This window comes from Glycine soja, chromosome 15, assembly GCF_004193775.1.
Source record: "Glycine soja cultivar W05 chromosome 15, ASM419377v2, whole genome shotgun sequence".
NCBI classification, from domain to species: domain Eukaryota; kingdom Viridiplantae; phylum Streptophyta; class Magnoliopsida; order Fabales; family Fabaceae; genus Glycine; species Glycine soja.
Window position 1 is genome coordinate 39,094,336 of NC_041016.1, and position 24,509 is coordinate 39,118,844.

At 32.3% G+C, this 24,509-nt stretch overlaps 1 long non-coding RNA gene across 1 annotated transcript; it reads right to left on the reverse strand.

Annotated features, from left to right (window-relative positions):
• Positions 1-3,084: 3,084 nt before the first annotated feature.
• LOC114386720 lies at positions 3,085-6,381 on the reverse strand. The gene is made up of 4 exons (XR_003661152.1): positions 6,249-6,381; positions 5,577-5,646; positions 4,051-4,128; positions 3,085-3,163 (listed from the first exon to the last, which is right to left on the reverse strand). It is a non-coding gene; the product is annotated as an uncharacterized LOC114386720 (long non-coding RNA).
• Between the last annotated feature and the right edge of the window lie 18,128 nt (positions 6,382-24,509).

Consider the following 24,509-nt stretch of genomic DNA (forward strand, 5'->3'; position numbering starts at 1 on the left):
GTTAAATTAAACTAAGCAACCAATATTAATTATGCAAAAAAAAAAACAACACATCTCTGGCTACTTAGCATAGTACACATCAACTAATTAATTAAGAAACTAACCATATAACTAATTAAGTACATATTTATATATCAACATCATGGATTTAAACATAGAAATCTTGTCTAAACTACTAGAGAACTAGATCTGTATACATCAAGCATCATAGGATGTGTAGTTGTTAACAACTTTGACCCCTTCAACAATTGCATGCTTTCCAAGTTCTCCTGGCAAAACCAACCTCACTGCTCCTTGAATCTCCCTTGAAGACAATGTCATGTGTCCAATGTAGTTGTTAAGCTTAGAAGCCTCAAAAGCCAGCCTGTCAAACATGTCATACATCAAGTTGTTTAGAACAGTCATGCACTTGGAAGAAATTCCCCTTTTATGGTGCACTTTCTTCAATAGCCTATACACATACCTCTGCATTATTAGAAAATATGCTTTCTACATCGGTTATTTATGACTTTCAACATCGGTTTTTCAACCGATGTTGAAAGTACCGACGTTGATAGTATTATCGTTAACATCGGTTTTTGAAAAACCGATGTTAACGTAAAATTACCAACATCGGTTATATAAATAACCGATGTTGCCAATATGAATTACACCCAGAAAATGTATATTAATGTTGAAAGTTAACATCGGTTTTTATAAAAAACCGATGTTAACGAATGTGTTACTATTGACAGTTAACATCGGTTTTTATAAAAACCGATGTTAACGTGGGTTAACATCGGTTTTTATAAAAACCGATGTTAACGGATGTGTTACTATTGATAGTTAACATCGGTTTTTATAAAAAAACCGATGTTAACGAATGTGTTACTATTGACAGTTAACATCGGTTTTTTATAAAAACCGATGTTAACGTGGGTTAACATCGGTTTTTTGAATCGGTTTTTTCAAAAAACCGATGTTAACGGATGTGTTACTATTGATAGTTAACATCAGTTTTTTCAAAAAACCGATGTTAACCTACGTTAACATCGGTTTTTATAAAAAACCGATGTTAACGAATGTGTTACTATTGAATTTTAACATCGGTTTTTTTTTACAGAAAACCGATGTTAACGAATGTGTTATTATTGACAGTTAACATCGGTTTTTTGAAAAAACCGATGTTAACGAATGTGTTGCTATTAACAGTTAACATCGGTTTTTTTATAAAAAAAACCGATGTTAACCCAAAACCGATGTTGTTTTCAGGAATTTTTTTTATATAATGTCTTTGTTTTTATAAAAAAAAACCAAAATTTAACCTGTAAATTTAAAATCAGACCACACAGCACACAACATATATCATTTGCATTCAATTTTCAAATAGATTTTAGCAAAAAACTAGCTATCAACAAAGGTTGTTCAATGTTAAGATGAAACAACAATTGTAAAAAATGTAATGTAAAGTACGTAAACTAATTAATTAACCTAAAGTTACATAGTTGCCTAACATCCTATGTTTGATTTCTAACTTTTAGATAAAACTGTGCCCACTGTATGCGAAGTGCCTTGAATCTCTCTGCTTCCAATGGTCTAACTTCATTAAAATACTACATGATCAAATAAAAAAATAAATTAATAATGTAATAACAATTATAAAAAAAAAAACCAAATTTGTTTGTAATAAACAATTACCGTCTCTCAATTATTCCTGAAAGATCCTAAGATTATCGTGGACATCCAGTGCATCACGTAGTAACCACATTCAGTTATTCCTTTTTGTCTATTACAATAAATACATAATGAAATTTGGATATTAATTAAACGTTAACTACAATTAGTGTACACACACATAAAATATATATAAGTAGAACTTTTATTTAAATCATCCTTCACCTTGTACCGTGACGCCCCACACCTAGGGCATTTTGACATTTTTTCAAATTCATGTCTGTACAGTATGCAATCATTAGGGCAAGCATGAATCTTCTGATACTCCATACCCATCGGACACAATAACTTCTTTGCCTGATAGTAGCTTTTAGGCAATGTGTTATCCTGTGGAAGCAGATTGTGCACTATTTGAAGCAATGAAGTAAAGCTTTTGTCACTCCATCCATATCTAGCCTTGACATTAACCAGACTTAACACTGCCGACAATAGCGTCAAGGAATTGTTGCACCCCGGATACAAAGGCTTCTTTGAGTCACCCTGCAATCTTTCATACACAGGGGCATGTGCTTGCTGGAAAGACTCTTGTCCAAGGTCACGAATCATATCCTCCAAGCGATCTCCCATTTCTACATCAAATGGTTCGGATTGTTGCCCACTCTATATGTCTGTCATTTCACCATGCCATATCCACGTCGTATAATTTCTCTTAATTTCATCACACAACAGATGCTCTCGTATGTCATCCAGTATTTGTCGTCTTCCGTTCAAACAATTGATGCAAGGACAATAATATTTTCCATCTTCATCCGGTTGACCTCTTTGTGAAGCAAATTGTAAGAATTTCTCGACGCCTTCCTCATATTCTGGGCTAATGCGACTTTCATTCATCCAACTTTGATCCATCTAAGTAATAACTCGGTCATACTCTCAAAGTTATTCGATGCATGAAAATCTCACTTTTTTATTAAAGGTGTGACCCTATCCCATTCAGGAAGACCGTCTTTTATGGTAGCTTCATACATCAGGGTTAATTCTATTTTGTTAAATTTGACAAAATTTTGGCAGCATTTCGCATTGGTCTCCAAGTACACGACATGAAATCGGTGAAATTAACTTTCCGATAATCAAGTATGCACTCAGAGAACAACTAGAAATGCATTACCGAAATTTCATCAAATTAAACAAAATAATTTAAACCTTAACACATGAATCTACTATAAAAATATCAGTCTCCCCAAACTGTCCAAACGGACAATTCAAGATTGAATACAATGATTAATGCAAACTGTCCGCAAGAATCATTGCATCCAATCTCAAACGGGAATCTAAGGTTCACTCATCATGAACACAATTTGTATAGCATATATCAATTGTCATTAATGGCAGTAAACACGTAATAAAAATATTCATTGGTAACAAACATTTGTACCTGTGATGATGAGCAGCACGGTCCAAAATGAAAGCAAGAATCAAAGAAATAATTGAATGAACACCTACATAAGACAATCTTGCGTATGATAAAAAAAAGAGTAAGATTAAGTATAATAAGCGCTCAGAAGATATGAGAACAATTTATTCTAAATTATATTAAATTTATTCTAGAAAGGAGAGTTCTTAAATTTATCACAATTTGACTCGAGATTTTGAAATTCGCATAACATTTTCATGGCTCTATTTATTGTGACATTTTCATGAATAATGACGTGAAATTCAAATCATCATATCTTATTATAATGGAACTTTAAGGCTGATGTGACGTGAACTTCAAATCGATCTACTCGTGAATTAATTTTTTTTGTGATGTTTAAGTGCCTGAAGCAAATATAAATGTGCTTGTTTCTTGGTAAATGTTTTGTAATTTGTAAATGTGTAAAATTTATTATGAGCTTGAACCTTTTGATATTCGAAGGGTAACATGGTGTGAATCAACACGTGCCCCCAACATGCAGGGGTGTTGCGGAACAAAATGGTGAGGGATCACTTTTGTAGGTTCAGTGTGAGACATAAAAGGAAGTGCAAACATACAATATTGGTTGCTCTTTAAACATGTCGATTTTATATCCTAGCTAGTAGAGCACCTAACTATTTTACCATTCAAAACAAAGTATCCAAACATGGAATGATGAAGCACTGGAAACATGTACCAGCCCCTGAAATAACGCACTCAGTTTAACTCTTCATTAAATAAACTCAAAATGCCAAAATGATCACCAAATACAATAGGATTTATACCTAAATCAGATAATAATACCATAAATCCAGTTCTATAAGTTATAAACTAAGTTCTTAGTTAAACTAAAATACCATAAATATATATATATATATATATATATATTCATTAATGTGCGGGAAAAAAAATCAAGCTAGTAATTTGGTGTGAATTAGAAGGAATACCAGGATTCCGTTTCAGTATAGCTGCATGGAGTGGAGAGTTTCCAAAGCACAGTGGAAGCTAGCTTCTCAACAGATAGCCTGTTTAACCAAGTATGATTAATTAACTAATTAATTAATCAATTTCTGTTCGTTGGAATAACTATAAAAAATAAAATAAAAAATTGTTACAGAGCAATCGTGAGCCACGATCAAAGGCCAACCAAGTCCTTGTATATTTTCAAGCAATCTGATTTATAAATTAGAAATCCAAAATAAGAATAAAATTAGTTTTATAAATTATAAAATGTAAATTTAAAACTCATAGACCCAATAAAGAAATAATAAAATTAATAAAGAAATAATAAAATTTATTTTTAGAAATTATTATTTTTATTTACAACTCAAAAATAACAAGAAACGTTACATGCGTAATGCTTTCTTCTATGTACGTGTTGAACAGTTTTCTTGATCTTAATTTTCTATTGTTACACCTATTTTGGCACAGCTTACTTCCTTTGCAAGAAGCGCACGTTGCAAACAAAAGCATGATGAAGAGGAGGAACTGCTAATTCTAAATCCCATTTATGTTAAGCAGCTTCTTCTGCACTCAATCACTACTACTAGTTCTAAATTCTAATGTTCTTTCTATCCCTCAACTCACTCATCCAAGCCAGCCACACGTGCTCAGCCATCTTAGGATGCTTTGGATTTCTGGACTGTGTGGTCCACCCTTAACGTATATTAACAGCCTGTGGGCCTCATCATTTGGCCCAAATGCAGATGTCCAAAGTCCAAATTAGCCTCCTGTCTCACTCTCGTCTCTCATACACTATTCAATAGCCTTTGACTTTTCAAATTCAATTACCAATGAATAAAATCAAACTAATTGCCAATGATTATTAATTTAAAAGTCAAATATCATTTTTCCTTTTCATTATGATATTACTAGAAAGTATTTATTAATTTTACTAATGATTAATATTTATTTAAAAAATATAATTAATCAATTTTAACAGGATATCTCCTAACCACATTCATTTAACCATACTTTTACATGCTAGTTTGATTGATTTCACGTTTTAAATGTAATATTTTAAGTCTCCAATGTCAAAAGTTAACAATTATAACTTTTACAATCTAAATATAATTTCTTTCGTCTTAACCAAATTCCAAACACGCACTACTAGTTGCTTCTTGGATGTACATCCAAATTGTGTGAATAAAAATCCAAACACACAACTAACTAATCTCAATCTTCCTACTACATCCTGTGGTTTCAATTAGTTAATAATGGCCAATGAGTGTGGTTAGTGAGCGTGCTGTGTGTGCGGAGCCAGAATCAGAGGAAAAAAAATACTAACATTTTTATTTGATTCTAACATTAGTTCCCTCTTTATCATTATATGATTATAAATTATCAAGTTTGTTGGTTGCCTTGAATAGAGAAAACACTTACAAACAAAGGTGTAGAAATTGGCACCACAGATATAGCAAGCAAGAATCAAAACAACTCAATTTTGAGGGACGGAGAGAAAGAGAGAAATTACCAAGAATTTTAGTTGTTGAGCTAACATAAGTGTAAGGAAATTGGCACAGCTTAATTTTCTATTGTTACACCTATTACAACAAGGCAATAGGAAATAAAGAAAATGTCACTTACAAGAATTTGCAAGGAGTAATCAATAAATATAAGTAAATAACATAAAATTAACAAACGATGCATTATGATTTTTATGTGGAAAATCTTTTAAACTTTAAGAGTAAAAATTATTGGGCTTTAAAATAAAATAAAAATTAAAGCTCTATTATGATCCACATGAACATACAATAGGTCTGGAACAAATACACAAATCGTGCTAATTCTAATAATAATCTAAACAATCAAAAACCAATACTAAGAGTATTGAGTTAAGAAAATTACTAAAATGACTTTAGGGATCAATTTTCTTGAAAAAAAAATATTATTCCTCACTTATTTCTCTTCAACTATAAGACAACATATCATTACATTTCTAATTTATTTTTCCTTTTTCAAATTATCTTCCTTCTATTTCTATTTACTTTATTTCTCTGGTCTAAACCAAACAAACAAAGCATTCATTTCAACGAAACGCAGCGAACAATAGAAATCAGTAACAGAAAAACACAACATGAAGACATTAATGAAGTTCAGAATAGATCAAAAGGATCAATATAAAAGAGAAGAAAAACAAGTTTACTTGATTGTACTGTGAAATACAAAGAAACTGTGTTGTGGCGTTATCGGGAGAGAGAGAATTGCGGATTTGCAGATCCCTCCCCTTTCTACGTTATCGGGAGAGAGAGAATTGCGGATTTACAAAGAAACTGTCCCACACGGCTGCTTCTTGGTGGCCCTAAAATATAAATGAGGTGTCCAATCAAGTCCTCTCCTTTCAAGAAAAAAACAATTAATTTATTTGAAGATTTGATCACATTGTTTCAAAGGAAAACATTCAATATGTTATTTTGCTTTGAATATGTCTGAGAGCCTTCAAATACAGTGATATTTATTTTTAGTTATCATATATTTCTTTTGAGTTTTATATACCTGTTTTTTTTTTCTTAACGTGACTTGCCGTTAGAAATAAAAAATGTTTTATATTTTTTGTAAATATATATGGTGCCTTTTTGTTTTTAGACTTCATATAATATATAAAATGTTATAAATATCCGGCCCTAATAGTTAACGTTGTATCTGGATATCACGTAAAAAAAATAGAGAAATTTTCTTTTGCATAATTTTTTTGCATTCCTTATTAACGACTAAGTAAGACATACAAAGATAATTAAGAAAATATAAATTAAAATGATGTCATGACAAGGAAAAATAAAAAGAAATTCCCAAAAATTAAATAACACCTAATTAACATGTCTAAAATGTAAAATAGAAGAAAACAGAGGAAAAAAAAGAAGAAATAAAACCAATCACTGTTACTTTATCTTTTAATCAAATGATTTAGATTTAAATCTTAATTTTAAATATAAAATAAATTATGTTGGAAAATATTTTATTTTTATTAATGTCTTCTGATAAATGTGTGTTATATTTAAATGATAATCATGTTATTTTAATTTCTAAAAATTATGCACTATTCTGTTTTTTTTATTAATTTAGTTTTTAAAAAATAATTATACATATCAATGATATGATTTATATAATTTTAAATATTTATAATATATTTTTATATTCTATCCGAATCTATAAATCATGAGGTTATATTTTTTTCTCTTCAAAACCTAGCAACTCATAATTTTACATGAATTTTTAAGTTCATTTTATATATTAAATTAAAGTGCACTATTTAAAGAACAAATTAATCCCTTAGCATGTCATTTTTAAAATAAATGTACATTATTTTTTATTTAAAAAAATTAAAATAAGTCATGTGTATGGCGTATATAATTTTAAATATTAAGAAGTAGTTTCTAAATTACAGTGTTTGGTATTTAATCTAAATTATAAAATATAGTGTTATTTATTAGTTTCAACCAAACTTTCTAGTCGATTTTGTCACTTGAAAAATATGCCAAGCAAAAAGTTTACATGGTTGCAGACTTTTTTTAAGACTTTGTTTTCACCTTGCATGTGAGACAAAATGTAGTCCCGACATTGGGGCCTTACAATTAATGACGAACACTCAGAGGGGTAAAGAATTCAAAAGGAAATTGAGTATTTGAGGAAATATTCAAATAAAGGAAATAAATATAAGTAATGAGAGAATAATTTTAATGAGAGAATAATTTATTTTTAATTTAAAGATAATACGATAACATAAATATAGTAGGATTTCATAGAATCTTTAAACAATATTCTCCATTTACCTTTTTATGAAGATTTTTTTTATTTTTATAATAATTTAATCAAAATATATTAGTAATAAATTTTAATTTTTTTACAATATAATTGATTTTACCAACATTCTATAAAAAATTCTATAAAGGTTAAACTCTATTATTAAAAACAGTTTTTTTTTTCAAATTAACTAATATCAAATAATTTATATAAATGTGTGTTATATTTAAATGATAATCATGAAATAATAAAATTAAAATTACGAAATTCATTTAAAAAATTTAGTTTAATTTTTAAATGTTTACCTTTTAAATTTATTATTGTTTATTAATTATTATTATTTTAATTAAAATATAATTAATAACGCAATATATGTTTTTTTTAAAATATATAAATAATTAAAAAAAAGTTTATATTAACATCAGTTTTTAAAAAACCGATGTTAACATCATTAGTTAACATCGGTTTTTGAAAAACCGATGTTAACGTGTATACATTAACATCGGTTTCACCTTGTATTTTTCTGCTTCCCAAGACAATCATTTTCTGGTCTTGTCCTTATTCTTCTCTTTTGAATGCACTCTTTAATAATTAGCTGAAATTTATTAAAAATAAAAAAATTGTGGCCCTTACTTAATATTCAATGAGCTTCATTCATGATTTCATGGTTTAAAATAAAAATTAACCAATGCTAGAGAGTGCATTAGAAAAGAGTGTCTTACTAGCTCTTTTCATTACAAAGTACTAGCAATTTAGTTATCTAAACACGGTCAATTGAATAAAGAGAGAATTGACAAAACCAATAATCAAATGGATGAAGATCAAAAATCAATAACTTCTATGAATTAGTGTCGCCATAAAAAGAATCAAGGAATCCATATAGACTATCCCTTGCCAAACCGTGTGGTTTGAAAAAAAAACTTCCATTTCTATTTTGACTTTTAATTACAAATCATATATAATAAGAAACTTTTTGCCAATGAAGACTCCGTTTATGCTGTTTAGCTACATCAACTTTATTTTTTTCCCTTTTTTCTTTCTCACACCAACAACAAAACCAAACCAAAACTCTGTCTTCTATTTTTGTTTGTCTTTGTTCACTTGCCACCACCATCCTCCCAAAGACCATATAACTTTTTTATGACTGCAAAGGGTTAAAACATGTGGCTAATCTAGATTAATAGAGAGAGCGAGTGAGAGATGATAACTTGAGCACATACCCAAAGAAATCAAAGAAGTGTTTGCTGCCAATTTCTTTCATTGGATGGTATTTGTCTTTATTCATATTCCTATCTCACTCCTTTGTCATTAGCTGACTTATTTTCCAAATATCCTCTAAAAGCATTGCCTGCTAGTATGTCGATTATTGCATGGCAATAATTGGAACTGGTAACCTGAAAGCTTCCAACTTTTATGGCCTCATTTTCCTTTATGACAAAACGGTTAAGCATTTGTTTTTGTCCCTAAAAATATGTAAATTTCCATTTGTAGTCCCTTCTTAAAATGCATTTTTATGACAAATTCCTATGTATACACACACATACATACAACAGTACAAGTAGTATTCCATGCTTGAGACAATTCTGACTCACTTTCTCCGAGAAAAAAAAAATGCCCTTCACCCATCATGCATTCGATTAATACCCAAAGGGTACAAATAAAAGGTAACCATGGTAAAAAAGGCCTGCTAGAAAACCCCTATACATGAATCACATAAACGACAAAAAACCATCAAAGCTCCTCCTCTGCCGAGTGTTCATCAATCGTTTTAAAATTTCTAACATCTCATTTTTTTTAAAATAAATTAAAAAATATTTTATTTAACAATAAACAGAGTTTTAGAAAAAAAATAATGAGATTTTTATAATTAAATAAATAAGAAATAATTTTATCAATTAAAATAATAGTTTGAAGAAAAATAGAAAATGATGTTTTATTTATTCATTTGATAGGGAGTAAAAAAGAGTTTTTGTTTATAAAATAACAAAATAAAGAAAAATAGAGTAAATAATAGACTGAGAGTACCCTAGATATATTATGTCAGTTTTTACATTTACAATACATCACTACATTCTCTCTTTCTCTCAAATTCGTTTTCTCTCCTCCCTCTCTCGAAACCCTCTCATTTTCCACACACACTCAAACATGTCCCAATAAAACTATGATTCTGGACTCGTTTACCGTTGGATCATCGTGAAACTGGAACACCAGGTTTAGCACTAATATTAGCACACTACCATCGTTGGGATTTGCGAAAGAATGACTTTGTTGAGAAAAATGTTCCCCTCACGTAGCTCTCATTTTCTCGCATACACCCAAACCTGTTCTACTAAAACTATGATCTCGGACTTGCCAACCGTTAGATTGTATTGAAGTTTGAAAAAAAGGTTTGAAATTCATTTTTGTAAATCTCCACCATTCGATTTGCAAAACAATCTTTGTGGAGGGAGAACTACGCATCACATTTAGACAGTGCAATGAAGGCTCTAATCCCTTTTCCTCCTCTCTGACGTTTGGAAACCCTAGCAGAGCAACCAGAGGAAAAACTTGGGGAATCTTATCAAATTGCTAAAGATACCGCTATCACTACCAAACTACACACGTGATTCCTCTTAGAGTTAAGGGATGAGTTTATCTCAATTGGGGTTAGAATCAACGTGTGTATGGATCCTTAGAAGATCAAATTGGGGTTTATTTTGGAATGTTTATTGCATTGTAATTCTTCCTATATGATTATGTGAAATTGTTTGAGGGGTTTTACTCCTCATGTTGTGAGAAGCATTTTGGTATAATTTGTTTGTATTTTTTACAAGATTTACTAGACTAGCGTGAAATTGTTATGTTGAGATCGTGAAATTATGATTGAAATTGTATGTGATGGATAAATTGAATATGTGTTGATTTGTGAGATACACGTAAACATGTGACGATGAATTTTGACGTTGCGATATGTTAAAATTATGGACATGGAATTTGGTTGTGAATAAATGTGTGGTTAATACTTGAGGTGATATTACTTGTGTTGTGAGTTGTGAATTATACAATAACCTGAGTGGTGTTTATCTTGAGAAAAAATGTTTATGCGCGAGGTGTTAAAAGGAAAGTGTAGGGTTCCAAGTTAGGAACATGATGTGTTAAATTGTAGCACAATGCACAAGGTGTTAAAAGGAAAGTGTAGGATTCTAAATTAGGAACCCAAGGTGTTAAATTGTAGCGCATTGTGTTAAATATGTTTTATATTGTCTTCCCCTTATCATCTTTGGGCTTCGAAGGTGCCGCCTCTAAGATGCCTTGACCTTGGTCTTTCTTTGGATAAGAGTGGGGGCCAATAAGATTTTGAAGTATCCTTCCTTTGAAGTTGTTGCTCTATCCTTATTTCCCAATCTAAGTAAGCCTCTGCATTGTCCTTCCCATGGAAGTATGGGAGGTTAATGTTAGCCTCTTGAGGCTTTCTTTCCCTTTCTATCCTATGGGAGTGAGGTCTAAGATGTGACCTATGCCTTCCTTCATAATAGTCACAAAGTTCTTCACTTAGACTCTTGCAAGGGTCATGACTACTATAAGAGGCATTTATTTTCTTAATTCTTGTAGTATTTTCCTTCTTTCTTCTTCCCTTATTTGTTACCTCTCATCTTGATTTATTTCTACCTTCTCTTTTCCTTTTTTTTTCTTTCTAGTTTTTCTTTCCATAACTTGAGGGAACTCAACTCATCTAAGATTCTAGATAGAGGGTCCTTATGACTAGTACCCTCACCATTAACACTAGATGAATGATGACTCAGGTTGGTTCCTAAGTTGTGGTTCTTTCTTGTTGGGGGTTTGCAAAAGGTAAAAGTTAGGGTTCAAAAGAACTCAAGATAAGTGTGATAAGCAAGAAGAAAGTATTATGCAATAACAAGATAAACTAGGCGTGACTAGTAAAGAAAATAAGCTATGAAAGTAAGCAATAAATTAAAGTGCAAGAAATTTAAACTAGGCGGATCCTAGGAGTGTTTGGATGACCACATTTAAGGTTCCCAACAAAACACTCACTATCCTAAGGGAAAATTGCCTAAAATTATTACACACAAATGGAAGTTTGGTAACCTATTGGAGGCTCCCAACACACTTCCAATGAAAGGCCTTTTTGTTACAAAACTTGAAAGCAATGAATGTAAGTAAATTTCCAATTATAAAATTACAAAAAAGTCTTCAATGTTTGTGGTAGTTATCTCTTTGGTGTTTCACTCAATTTGGAGTGTTTCTTAGTCCAATAGCTCTTAAGGTGGTTGGCCCCTTGCTTCTTGACTCAAATTCTTCAAGGGATGGCACCAATCCTCCTTTCCAATTTCCTATATGGCAACTCACAAACAAGGAAAGAAAGAGACAAGCAATAACCAAAGAACAAAAAATGAAATGAAAGCTAAACCAATATAGCTTTAACAAGACAAATTTTCAAGTATTATTCAACAATTAAAGCAATGAAAAGCACGTAAAAGCAAGCTAGGACTCAAAGAGAAACCTAGAATGGCTCTAGAGTAGAGTAAAAAAAAAAAGAATCAAGAAATCTCTAGTTTTGGCACTTATTTTCACACTACTTTTCAATTGAAATTTCAGAACTAAGATTGGTATAAAATAGGCACCAATTATAGAACAAATTTTGAGCCAAAATAACAAGCACACTTCCCTTTCACTTTTTTTTTCTAGACACTGATTTTCCTTCCAAATTGTATGATTTTTCTTATTTTTTTCCTTTTATCCAAATCACTTGTTTCTTTTTTCAAATTTTTTTTCCAGATGTCTAGAAAATTCAGTAAAATTTTCAGCTAAAAATTTGAAGTATTCAAGCCATGGTGGAGTTAAGAACACGGTGTGCCCAAATTGACAGCAACCAAAATTTCAACCTAGAAATCAAGAGTAGTGTTTATGTTTCTTAAGGCTTGGATAGTTACAATTTGTGTTTGCTTATGCTTAATTGTCTTAAATAACACAATTCAAGAGAGCTTAAGACATATTTTGATTCACAAATCCAGCCACAACTCAGCACCACAACTCAATTTCTTTATAGGCATCATATAGGAAACTTAGAAAACAAAAAAAAAAGTTCAACAACAAGACTACTTCTAGGAATTGATTTAGAACATGTTATGAACTAAATAAAATGCATGAATTAGACTCAATTTAAATGATAGGCTAAGAATTGCAAGAATACATGAACAAATGTATCTAGAATTCAATCAACAAAATCAAAATTGAACATAAACTTACTTTTTTGTGTTTTCTTTTCTAATCAATAATTTCCAAGAAAATTGAGATCTAAAGGTTCAACACAAGAAGATTATGACTGAAAAAGGATAGAACCTAAAATCAACTCAAAAACATGATTCAAGAGTAGATCTATAAAATTTGAACCATAGAAATGCAAGAACAAGTGTAGATCTAAGATTTAATCGGTTTATTTTTTTGAATCTACTCTAAATAGCACCAAACCACAAGACAATGGAGGAGATACATGGAGAAGAAGATGAATTGATCAAACAAAAAAATAGAAGAAGCAAAAGAACATCACCTAGATGAAGATGCTCTTGATACCACATGATGTAGCTCCATGTGGAGCATGTAGGCCTTGGATCTTCTTCATCAATAGAGTCCTTTGCTTCTTGACGATCAATGGCAACAAAATGGAGAAGGAAGAAAGATGACCGGAGACTCCACTTGAAGGAGAAGATGATTCAAGAATAAATTAACCACCATAGGAAGTCATGGATAATATCTTGAAGGTAGGAGAAGATGAGTGGAGGGAGAAGGAGAGAAGAAGCACAAAATTTTGTGCCTCAAATGAGGCCTAAACTTTGAAGTGTAATTGTCAAATCATCAAAGATGAAAAAAAATGCACACACAAGACCTCTATTTATAGCCTAAGTGTCACCCAAAATTGGAAGAAAATTTGAATTTCTATTCAAATTTCACTTAAATTTGAATTTGAATTTGTACAGGCAAATTTGGAGCCAAAATTTCACTAATTATGATTAGTTAATTTTAGCTATGGTTCAGCAAACTAATCCAATATCAGGTCCAAGATTCTCCACTAAGTGTGCTTAGGTGTCATGAGGCATGTAAAACATGAAAGACATGCACAAAGTGTGACTATATGATATGACAATGGGGTGTAGCAAGGAAATGCTCACCTCCCCCTTAGGAAGATCCAAAATTTAATTGGATTGGGCTTTCTCTTCTCCCAATTCAATTAAATTTTTCTCCCAACACACATCAAATAGTGCACTTAATGCATCTAGAATTACAAAACTACCCCTAATACAAAAACTAGTCTAGGTGTCATAAAATACAAGGGCTGAAAAATCCTACATTACTAGGGTACCCTCCCTACACTATGGAGCCCTAAATACAAGATCCAAAAATAATGAAACTCTAATCTAATATGTACCAAAAATGGGCTCATACTTAGTCCATGGGTCAAAAATCTACCCTAAGGCTTATGAGAACCCTAGGGCCTTCTTCAGCAGCTCTGACCCAATCTTATTGGAGTCTTCTATCCAATGCCCTTGGGGGGTAGGATTGCATAACATGCTCCTGTAATTCAACAACATCTCTAATGTCTAGATTTAGACCATTTAGAAAACGAGCCATTGTGTCCTCAATTTCCTCTTCAATGTTGGCTCTCATTAGTGTCATCTCCATCTCTTTGTAGTACTCCTCCACAGTCAAACTACCCTGAGACAGCCCCTGGAGTTTTTGTCGCATGGTTCTGTTGTAGCTAGTTGGAACATATCTCTTTCGCATAACCCTTCTCATCTTAGTCCATGTATCTATCTCTTGCCCTTCCTCTCTCATCATCTCTCTTTGATTTTTATTCCACCAAACATGGGCATAGTATGAGAATTCAGCTGCTGCTAACTTCACTTTTTACTCCTCAATATAATCATTGCAGGAGAATACATGCTCAATCTTTATCTCCTAGTCAAGGTAGGCATCTGGGTCACTCATTCCTTTGAAAGGAGGTACATTGAGTTTTACTCCCTCAATTCTATTTTGCCTCGGTCCATCATTGCGCCTTTTGTTCCCACTATAAGGTCTCCCAGCATTCTGATTCATTTGGTGCTCTAGTCCTTCTATTCATCCATAGAGCTCTTCATTGTTACAGTTCAACAAACATTGCATTTGTGTAGTCATCACGTCCAGTAACAAGCGCTGAGATCCATCCAGTTGATGATATTCACCACCATCATCACTAGATTTTGCCATAATTAAGGGATAGAAAATTCTGCAGTAATTTAAACAAAGGTTACAGGACCTCACCATACTCTACTCACGTGTTTCTCTCTTTGATGGCAGTTCACTTGTGTTTGATGCTCTCGATATAGGATTTTGTGTGATGTTTTTTTTCACTCTTGCCTTTTACTTCTTACTCCCTCTTAATTTCTTGGATGAATCAAATTGGACGCATAGAGGTAATAGAACGGGAAAGACTACTTAATTATGGAATAGCTAATTGGATAACAAACTAATAGATTGGATAACAAACTTGGATAACAAACTATCAGATTGAATAGCAAACTAACAGACTCAATAGCAAATTAACATACTCAATAACAAATAGAAGAAACAAAGAGTCAACGAAACTACTTAGTTACAGAGAACACAAAAAACAAAAATAGCACAAATGAACTGTAAACTTCAAATGGGCATAGCTTTTCCTACGATTGTCCGAAGGGGAGTTGGTCCACGATTTTTGCCAAAAAAACGCCTAAAACTACCTCAAATTCGCATTCAAAGATCAAACACCCACCTTTTTTTTTTAACTTTCTGCAAAATTTATATATATATATATATATATATATATATATATATATATATATAATGCTTTCTTTTTCAAAATTCGTTTAGGATAATAGACGATTCTTCAATCAATCAATCCCATTGGTCCAAATTCAAGAGGCAATCAGGCAATTCGTTCAATAGGCAAATATATTCAAGAGCCTACTAAACCCTAAACCCTTAAATTCTTCCAGTAAGCCAAATTGTCCCCAAACATAATTTATAATAGAATTTTTGACATAATATGAAAGAAACAAGAATAAGAATGTAACAACAACAAGAATGCAAACAAGACGCAAACAAGAACACAAATAAGAAAACAAAACACGAACTTGAGACAAACTACAAAGAAAAAAAATTGGATAAGATAGAATCTGTATCAAGAGCTGAAGCTCTGATACCAGATGATGTGATCCTTACTAGGAGCAGATCACCTGATACAAGTCACAGAGTTTGGATGACACCGCTTCTAGAGAGGGAAGATAAGTCAGGGTAGACGCTACAAGGATTATCTTGATAGGTCTGAGATTAGCTCAACGAGGAATCCAGAGAGAAGTTCTCACACAATTTTATCAAATGCCAAAAGTCATTCTATTGAAAATAAAATCAATACATATAGTGTATCTAAATGAAAAAATAAAAATAGACATAGGCCTTCAAATCAGTTTGGGCCAAAATGACACCGAAAAAAATAGAAATATAAAAAGAACATATTTGGCATGGACCTTCAAATTAGTTTGGGTCTTCGGCAACAATAAAGATTCTTGGTAGTGCCTCTGGGCATCCATCATTCTCCAGTTGGGCCTTATTAAGTATGTCTAATACCATTTGTTGAAAGGTATTCACCAACTGTTTGGTCCTACTCTTGATCATAGGTCCCTGTATTTGGGCAGTTTTAGGATTCTCATCAAACTCGTACTTAAGTTTTGTACTCTTAAAAGATGGTGGTGTTATATTTTGTCCCAATCTTGGCTTTGATCTCATATTCATGCCACCGTTATCATATCTATTAATTTTTGAAGTATTTCACCTTATTCAGAACAACACCTACAATATATTTATTCTCATTTTGTGTTGGTTTGTGTAGTACTTCAAATTGTTTTTCACTTCATCTTCCACTTTTCCACTATTTCTTGAAGGTCATAGTTAAACTATCTAAACTTTTGTATTGCGGCAATTATATCTTTGAGACCATCCCAATTGCCAAACTCTTTGTGATTTGTTTCAACTTAACTTATCCCACCATTTTGATAATATCCTTATTTTTTAGAGTTATTCCTCGGGTTGTCTCAAGTTCAATTTTGTAATTCCTTTTTTAATAATGGTGTCTGTAAAATACTATAGGGAACCGTCTGAACCGGATATACAAGCCTGCGATACTCCAGCTCTACAGCACATACCTGTACTTTCCCTCTCCGATCTCCATACACCATTTTACGCAATTCTTTCACAACTTCCTTCCTTCGTTCTAAGCAACATTCTCAATTCATACATAAAAACCTTCTTTCTTTATATTCTCTTCACGAGGAACACCGATACATAAAACCTGTTTCTAAGTTCTTACAACCCAGTTTTCTCCTTCATTCTAGTCTAGTTTTTTTTTTCTCCATGTATAGCTCAATGTTCAGAAAGCTGTTTTGTTCTGTGTTGTTTTCATGGCTCTGTTTCGGAGGTTTGGCCATGGCAGCAGGTGAAAGTAGCAGCTGCTCCAGAGACCTCGACCAGACACCAACGTGGGCCGTTGCTGCTGTCTGCACTGTTTTCATCTTGGTATCCATAGCACTCGAAAAGAGTCTCCACAAAGTTTGGACAGTATGTATGCAATTAATGAAACTCTGAACCTCTCTGTAATTATTGTTATTGTTTTCATTAAGTCTCTGTTTGTGCGTTTCCCTTTGAATTCAACTGTCTTTTCCACGTCTCTTCAATTTATTTCAGAAAAACGGTAGTGGCTGCTCTCAATTTATGTCCCCTGTAATTTAATTTGGAAATTGAGATATTTTTTTTCCTCGCTGAATTTTGGTATTTGGACATACATATATATAGATGAATAATTTACTGTTAGCCATGAAATTACCTTCCTTATCTTGTGTTTGCTGTTCTCTTAATTTGTCTATGAGAGATTTTCAAAATACCAATTTAAATTAAAAAATTGTTTTCTTCCTTAAAGTTGAATTGATTCATTCAACTTAAAGAATAATTTTTTGTTTCGATCAAATTAAGAGTTCATGCAATTTAGTTATAACAATTTTAAATTGAAGTTGTTATTGTTGGATTTTTATTTCATAGGGGTGAGTTTTTCTGGTTTCCATTGTTATTGAAATTCCGGCACAGAATTTGAAGTGTTAGTGTTAGAAATATAGGAGTATTAAGTTGAGGGGTTGGTCTCATTTGTTGTTGTGATCATGATGGGTGTTTATTGGAATTCTCTTGTGTACTCTTTCTCTCACCCATTGAAACTTTCTTCAGTGGCTTGGACAAAATAAAAAGAAGGCTTTGCTCGAAGCTCTGGAGAAGGTCAAGGCTGGTAAGAATTTTAACAAGTCAAAGGTTCTTTTCAAGCTTTATTTGCAATAAATAACCATTTCATTTGTCATATTTTAGTAGTACTAGTATATTTTATTCATTCATTTGTTTTTTTCTTGCAGAGTTGATGATTTTAGGTTTCATTTCACTGCTTTTGACTTTCGATCAGAGTTACATAGTCAGAATATGTATTCCCGAAAAGCTCGCAGACAATATGTTACCATGTCCGTATAGATACAAGGAGGCCAAAAAGGCATCCGTAGTGAAGAGGAACATCGTAGGAAACTTTTGTCTTATGAACGTAGATATTTAGCTGCTGATACTACCTCGTTCAAATGCAGCAGGTAGGTATAACTATGTTGCCCTTTATTCAGTTGTTCTTTTTTGGGAACTGAATAGTGCCTTGAAGAATTTTTCTCACAGCTAAACTTATAACTATAGGTAGTTGATGTAGGTTAATAGATTGGCAAATTGAAAACAATTAATTGCTTATCAGGTCAGTTCTTTTATCAATTGCTGTAGAGAATAATAATAATTTTTACAGTGATTTTCAATGTTTATTCACAGTTTTTACTTATGCAAATCCTTTATAGTTACCTCCTCTTCTGTATATTTATAATGATATTTTGATTTATTCTATTTATTTATGTAAGCACAATATAAACAATTTCTTTTTCACAGCCTGACTTTATTAACAATTTTGTCTCCTAAGAATAGCTGCTTATATAATTGTTGGCAGTTATAAGGACATGAGCCACTTTTATCTGTCAATGGATTGCACCAGTTACACATCCTCATATTCTTAGCAGTCATTCACGTGCTTTACAATGCTATTACAATGATGCTTGGAAGACTAAAGGTTTGTTTGTTCTTCTATATTTTTGTAGACTAGCACTCAAATGTTTTTGAGGATTGCTCTCTTTCTAACACATACTTCTCTATTGGTTAAAATTTATTAAAAACTACAAAATTAGGAAAAAAAATCATTAAGAGTATGTTTGGATGGAGAAATTTATAATTCTGAGAAATTTTAAATTCTAAGAATTTCAAATACTTCAATTGAAATTCTTTTATTTTCAAAATTTTGTATTTTGATAAAAAAAATTAAAATTATGAGGATGAAAAAAATGAATGAAAAAAAGAAAAGATATGATTGATGTGCTAGTTATACGTGTTCCTTTATGCTCAAAAAGTGTTTCTGGAAGAAGATTGTAAGAAGTGAATTTCAATTTCTCATTTCTCACCTTTTAGAAGGAAATTGAAATTCCAGATTTTTAGTTGTTTAAAATTCTGTTTTAAAATTACAAAATTTTAAATTCTTCATAAAAAACATCCAAACAATGAATTTTAAATTACAGAAATTCAAATTCTCTGATAAATTACTTTCCTTAGTTAAAATTCTCTATCCAAACACACTCTAAATGAAATGTAAAATGTTATGAATTGAAAGTAGGTGAGGGTCTTGTATTCGAGAACAAGGTGAACTCCTATACTAAGCAACTGATATTGGTGCAAAATTCATCTTCTTATTATCTTTTCATTGCCTTATTACAACCATTTATAGCTGATACAATAACTAAAGGACAAGCAAGGCCAATGAAAGCACTAACAACAAAGCACTAAGGCACTACTAACAATCCTAATAGAATAATTCTAAAATGATTCTAAGAGTCTTACAGTTCTCTGCCTATCATTCCCTTGCCCATCAAAAACACCTTGTCCTCAAGGTGATGGGACTTGAAACCAAGATCAAGGTGTACAAAAGAAAAAATTATCCAACAATTTTTAGAGGAGGGTAGGAAAATTTGAGTGGGTGACAGTTTTATGAGTGGGGCCAGCAGAGAGATGGGGAGAAAGAATTTAAGAAAAAAGGTGGGGTTAACGTGGCAAATGGTGATTGGAGGACTGGAGGATTGGATCAGGAAAGCAACGACTGAGATTGAGAATAAGGAGAAAATAGTTGAAAAGCAAAGGATGAAGATGATGTCATCCGAGGTCGTGTTCCTACGCTTTTAGCTGTGTGACTTGGAATCAATGGTGGAGATGTAGGGAAATATTAATTGTGCCATTCATGAGGCATAGTGGAAGGGCTTGGTATTGGATCGAAATCAAAATAGGGTCATGAACTTGAGAATCTTTCTTTGCAAACTAGCTCTCCTTAAGGTGGTGATTTGGGTGGTGGTGGTCATTCTTGCTGTGGTGACGATGTTCGCGGTCGGAATCGAGTTGCTCCATTGTCGTTGGAAGCCAAGTCTTGATGGTGAAGAGAACCTAAACCCAGCGTAGAAAAATCCGATGCGCGGCAGTGGTGTCACCGAGCAGGATGGTGTCGCTGCCATCTCACGGCAGTGGCCGTGGTGGGTGGTACGAAGCGACAGAGTCAACGAACGGCCGGGTTGGAAGTGGCGGTTGATTGGACGGAAGCGAAGAAGTGTCAGTGGAATGGGATCAATGGTGTCAATCATAAATGAAATTGTTTTAGGTTGGGGATGGTGGGAAGAAGCTATGGGAAGCGAAGCTGGCATGGGTGTGTCTGTTGGTGGTGACTTCGCAGAGGAAGAAGATGGGGGTGATTTGGGAGAAGATGGAGTGGGTGTAAGAATGAATAGTCGACAAAGGATGACATTGAGCTTGGTAGTCATCTCTAGAGTATTGGTGGTCATGGTGGATAGGTTTTGGGTGAGGTGGTACATGACCTCTTCAGACGGTCCATAGTGTGGCTGTTGTGAGTGGGCATGGTTGAAGGCAAGGGTAGGGGTTACGGTAGGGGAAAAGGCAGGTAGAGGTAGCCATGGGTGGCAGGTTGGACCAAATTGTTATGAAGTGAAAGGTAGGTGAGGGCCTTGTATTCGAGAACAAGGTGAACTCCTATACCAAGCTACTGATATTGGTGCAAAACTCATCTTCTTATCTTTTCATTGCCTCATTACAACCATACATAGTTGATACAACAACAAAAGGACAAGTAAGGCCAATAACAGAAAACACTAACAACAAAGCACTAAGGCACTACTAACAATCCTAATAGAATGATTCTAACGGTCTAATGGTTCTTTGCCTATCATAAAACCCACCAAAATTTATGTTTATCGATAAATTTCAACCAATAATAAAGAATGTGCTCAAAATAGTGTGTCAGAAAGTATGTTTCTAGCATTTCTCAATGTATTTTCCATATTTGTGCAATCACATATTATGGATATTGAGTTAAGGATACACAACCTTATGCCTTTTTTTTTCTCTTGCTTTGGAAATGTTAGTCTAGAAGTACATTTTTGGTTATGGTTAAATCTTTAAGTGATGTCTTAAATTGGTGTAGTTTTGATGAAACTAAATTTCGTTATAGTTCCAAACCTCATAGTTTTCTTTCTGCAGATACATGCATCGAAGGCATGGGAAGCAGAGACTTCAACTCATAATTATGAGTTCGCTAATGGTATGGGTTTAAACAATGTATATTTTCTTCTTCCTAGCGTAAAATTACTATTTCTTCAGACTTACTTGCAAGTTTAATCTTAGAAATACTATTAGTATTACATGAAACCTCATGCATATATTTGGGCACTTGCTATTTATGTGTGCATGCAACTGCTTTAAGATTTAGGCTTACTCATGAAACATCATTCATGAGATCCCATACCAGTTTTTTGACTAGGATTCCCATCTTCTTCTACATTGTAATACCCATCTTACTAGTCTTTAGTCTAATTTCACTAACAAGATGGAGGCACCATGGTTAGGTAGACATGTAATATTTATTAAAGAAACAGAAAGGTGGTACTTTAAGGGCAATAATTTGAGTTATAAATTGAGAAGTGATTTAGAAAATCAAATTGGTCAATTTTAGCAAATTTTGCATGTCAAAACTCATTATGTTCTATATCTTTTATTTCTCATGCTTATTTTGAAGTGATGATGTAACATAACTTCTTTTTTTTTTTTTTTCCAATTTCAGCGCTACTTCTTTAGGCAGTTCTATAGGTCTGTAAATAAGAATGACTACCTTACTTTGCACAATGGGTTTATCACTGTGAGTCAACACTTCTTATGGAACAACTATGTTTTTTTCACAGTGGATTTACCTTATATTGATAGTGAATTATGAATATATATATATATATAGGTCCACTTGGCTCCTAGAAGTAAATTTAATTGAGTTAAAACAACATGTGCTTTCCTCCCGTTTCCTTGTCAAGGTCTTGAGCTCTTGATAATTGAGTTGTTATGTTCCTGCAATGATCTTGTTTCACAGGTAACAATTTGGTGGACTGATCTCATGCGTGGAGTTGTCTCTATCGCACTTACTTACAATCAAGTGAAGGAATCAAACTTGATTGCTTTTAATTCTTCATCTCTTGTCACTTTCAAGTTTTAAATAATATTTTCTAAAACATTTTCACACTATTCAACAATCAATTTCTCATGAAAAATCTTTTAAATTTTGAAATTTTCTTCCAAAACAAGTGTTTTAAAAACCAAAAAATAGTTGATAGATGTTTTCTCATCATTTTGTTTTGTTTTCATCTTGTTTAACAACTACCTCAACCACACTCTTCTTTCTGTCTTGCACCACCCTCTACTAGCTGGCTAGGCAACTTTGTTTAGTAGTATTTTGAAAACTAAAAGCAGCTTTTAAAATAAAAATCAAACACATCCTTAGTCTTTTAGTATTAATGAAATACTTTTTCACATGCAATTTATCAGACTAGGCCATACTAAACCGTGGGAGAATGCCATCATGGTCACTATATACCATCATTTTTGTACTCTTCAGCACATTGGTTAGACACTAATCTTCTCTTGATAATCACAGTTTGTAGTGATTATGCCATGCCACAGATGTTCAATTATTATACCACTAGTTGCTTGAGGACGAGAAATAATTGTATAGTCCGGAACCACACTACCTATTTATATTTCATCTGATCTCTATGTGACACATAGTTGAGTTTTTCAATTTTCAAAAAGAAATTAAAAAATTCAGCTACATGACTGCCAACATTTTCTTGTTATGTTTCTTTCCATTTATTATTCTCCTAGAAAAATAGACTAAAGATTATGAGTAAATATTAGGGAGCAAGGAGACAAAATTAAGATGGCCTCATGTTTGTGAAGTACATTAAAAAGGAGAGTGTTGATTGGGTTACAATGCAAATTATAGATTCTAGATTCTAAATTTATAATATATATTACTTTGAAATTTACTAATTACAAGTGCTTACATGAAAGTGAAGTCATTTCATTACATTAATATATTTGCAATTGTAAATATTTTAAAGAGCAAGTATACTTTGTTTTTCTTTTGGCTTAATTTTAAAGAGAAAGTATACTCAGTTTTTCTTTTATATGTATTGGTTCTTGTGAATTGAGCTTCTAATATTATAGGTGCAATAAAATGAAAAAAGAAAAACCACATTGGTTATTGTGCAAAAACCGTCTTAGAATGGGGTCTCTTCTAAGACGGTTATGATGAAAAACCAACGTTGAAAAGCCCACATTCTAAGATGGTTATGATGTAAAAACCGTCTTAGAATGTGGGATATTCTAAGATGGTTATGACATCAAAACCATCTTAGAATAACCCCCATTTTAAGATGGTTTTGACGTCATAACCGTCTTAAAATGACCCCCATACAAAGACGATTTTGATATCATAACCGTCTTAGAAGAGACCATATTCTAAGATGGTTTCAACGTCACAACCGTCTTTGAATAGGGATCATTCTAAGACGGTTATGACATCGAAACCATCTTAGAAGGAAACGCTTCTAAGACAGTTGATGAACCATCATCACAAGTGTAACGTCATTCGACGATGACTAAAAACCACCATCGAATGTATAAAGAAATCGTCGTTACATTAGTCTTTTCTAGTAGTGGGACTAAAAAATTGCACCCAATAAAAATTCAAATTTTAATAATTAAATAAGCAATTTAAGAGTTTAATAAGATACTTATTTGGCTTATATTAAAATATATATTGGTCAAAGTTTTCTAACATTTCATTTTGATTAAAAATATAAAGGCTATATTACAATTTTGGTCCCCATTTCATTTTTGATTCGCAATTTTGGTTCTTTAGTATTTTCCTGTAATATTAATTCTCGCATTTTGAAAAACCAATAATTTTAACCTAATATTTAATTTTCATACATTTTATTTATATTATTTAGGTTCAATTGAACCTCAAACATAACATATTTCTTTAAGACATCATAAAGAAATAATTTAATTAATTAAAATGTAAAAAACAAAAGAAATAATGGTGCGCAAAATTGAGGATTGGATCCAATTTGTGGATTTTTTAAAATGTAAAGATTAAAAT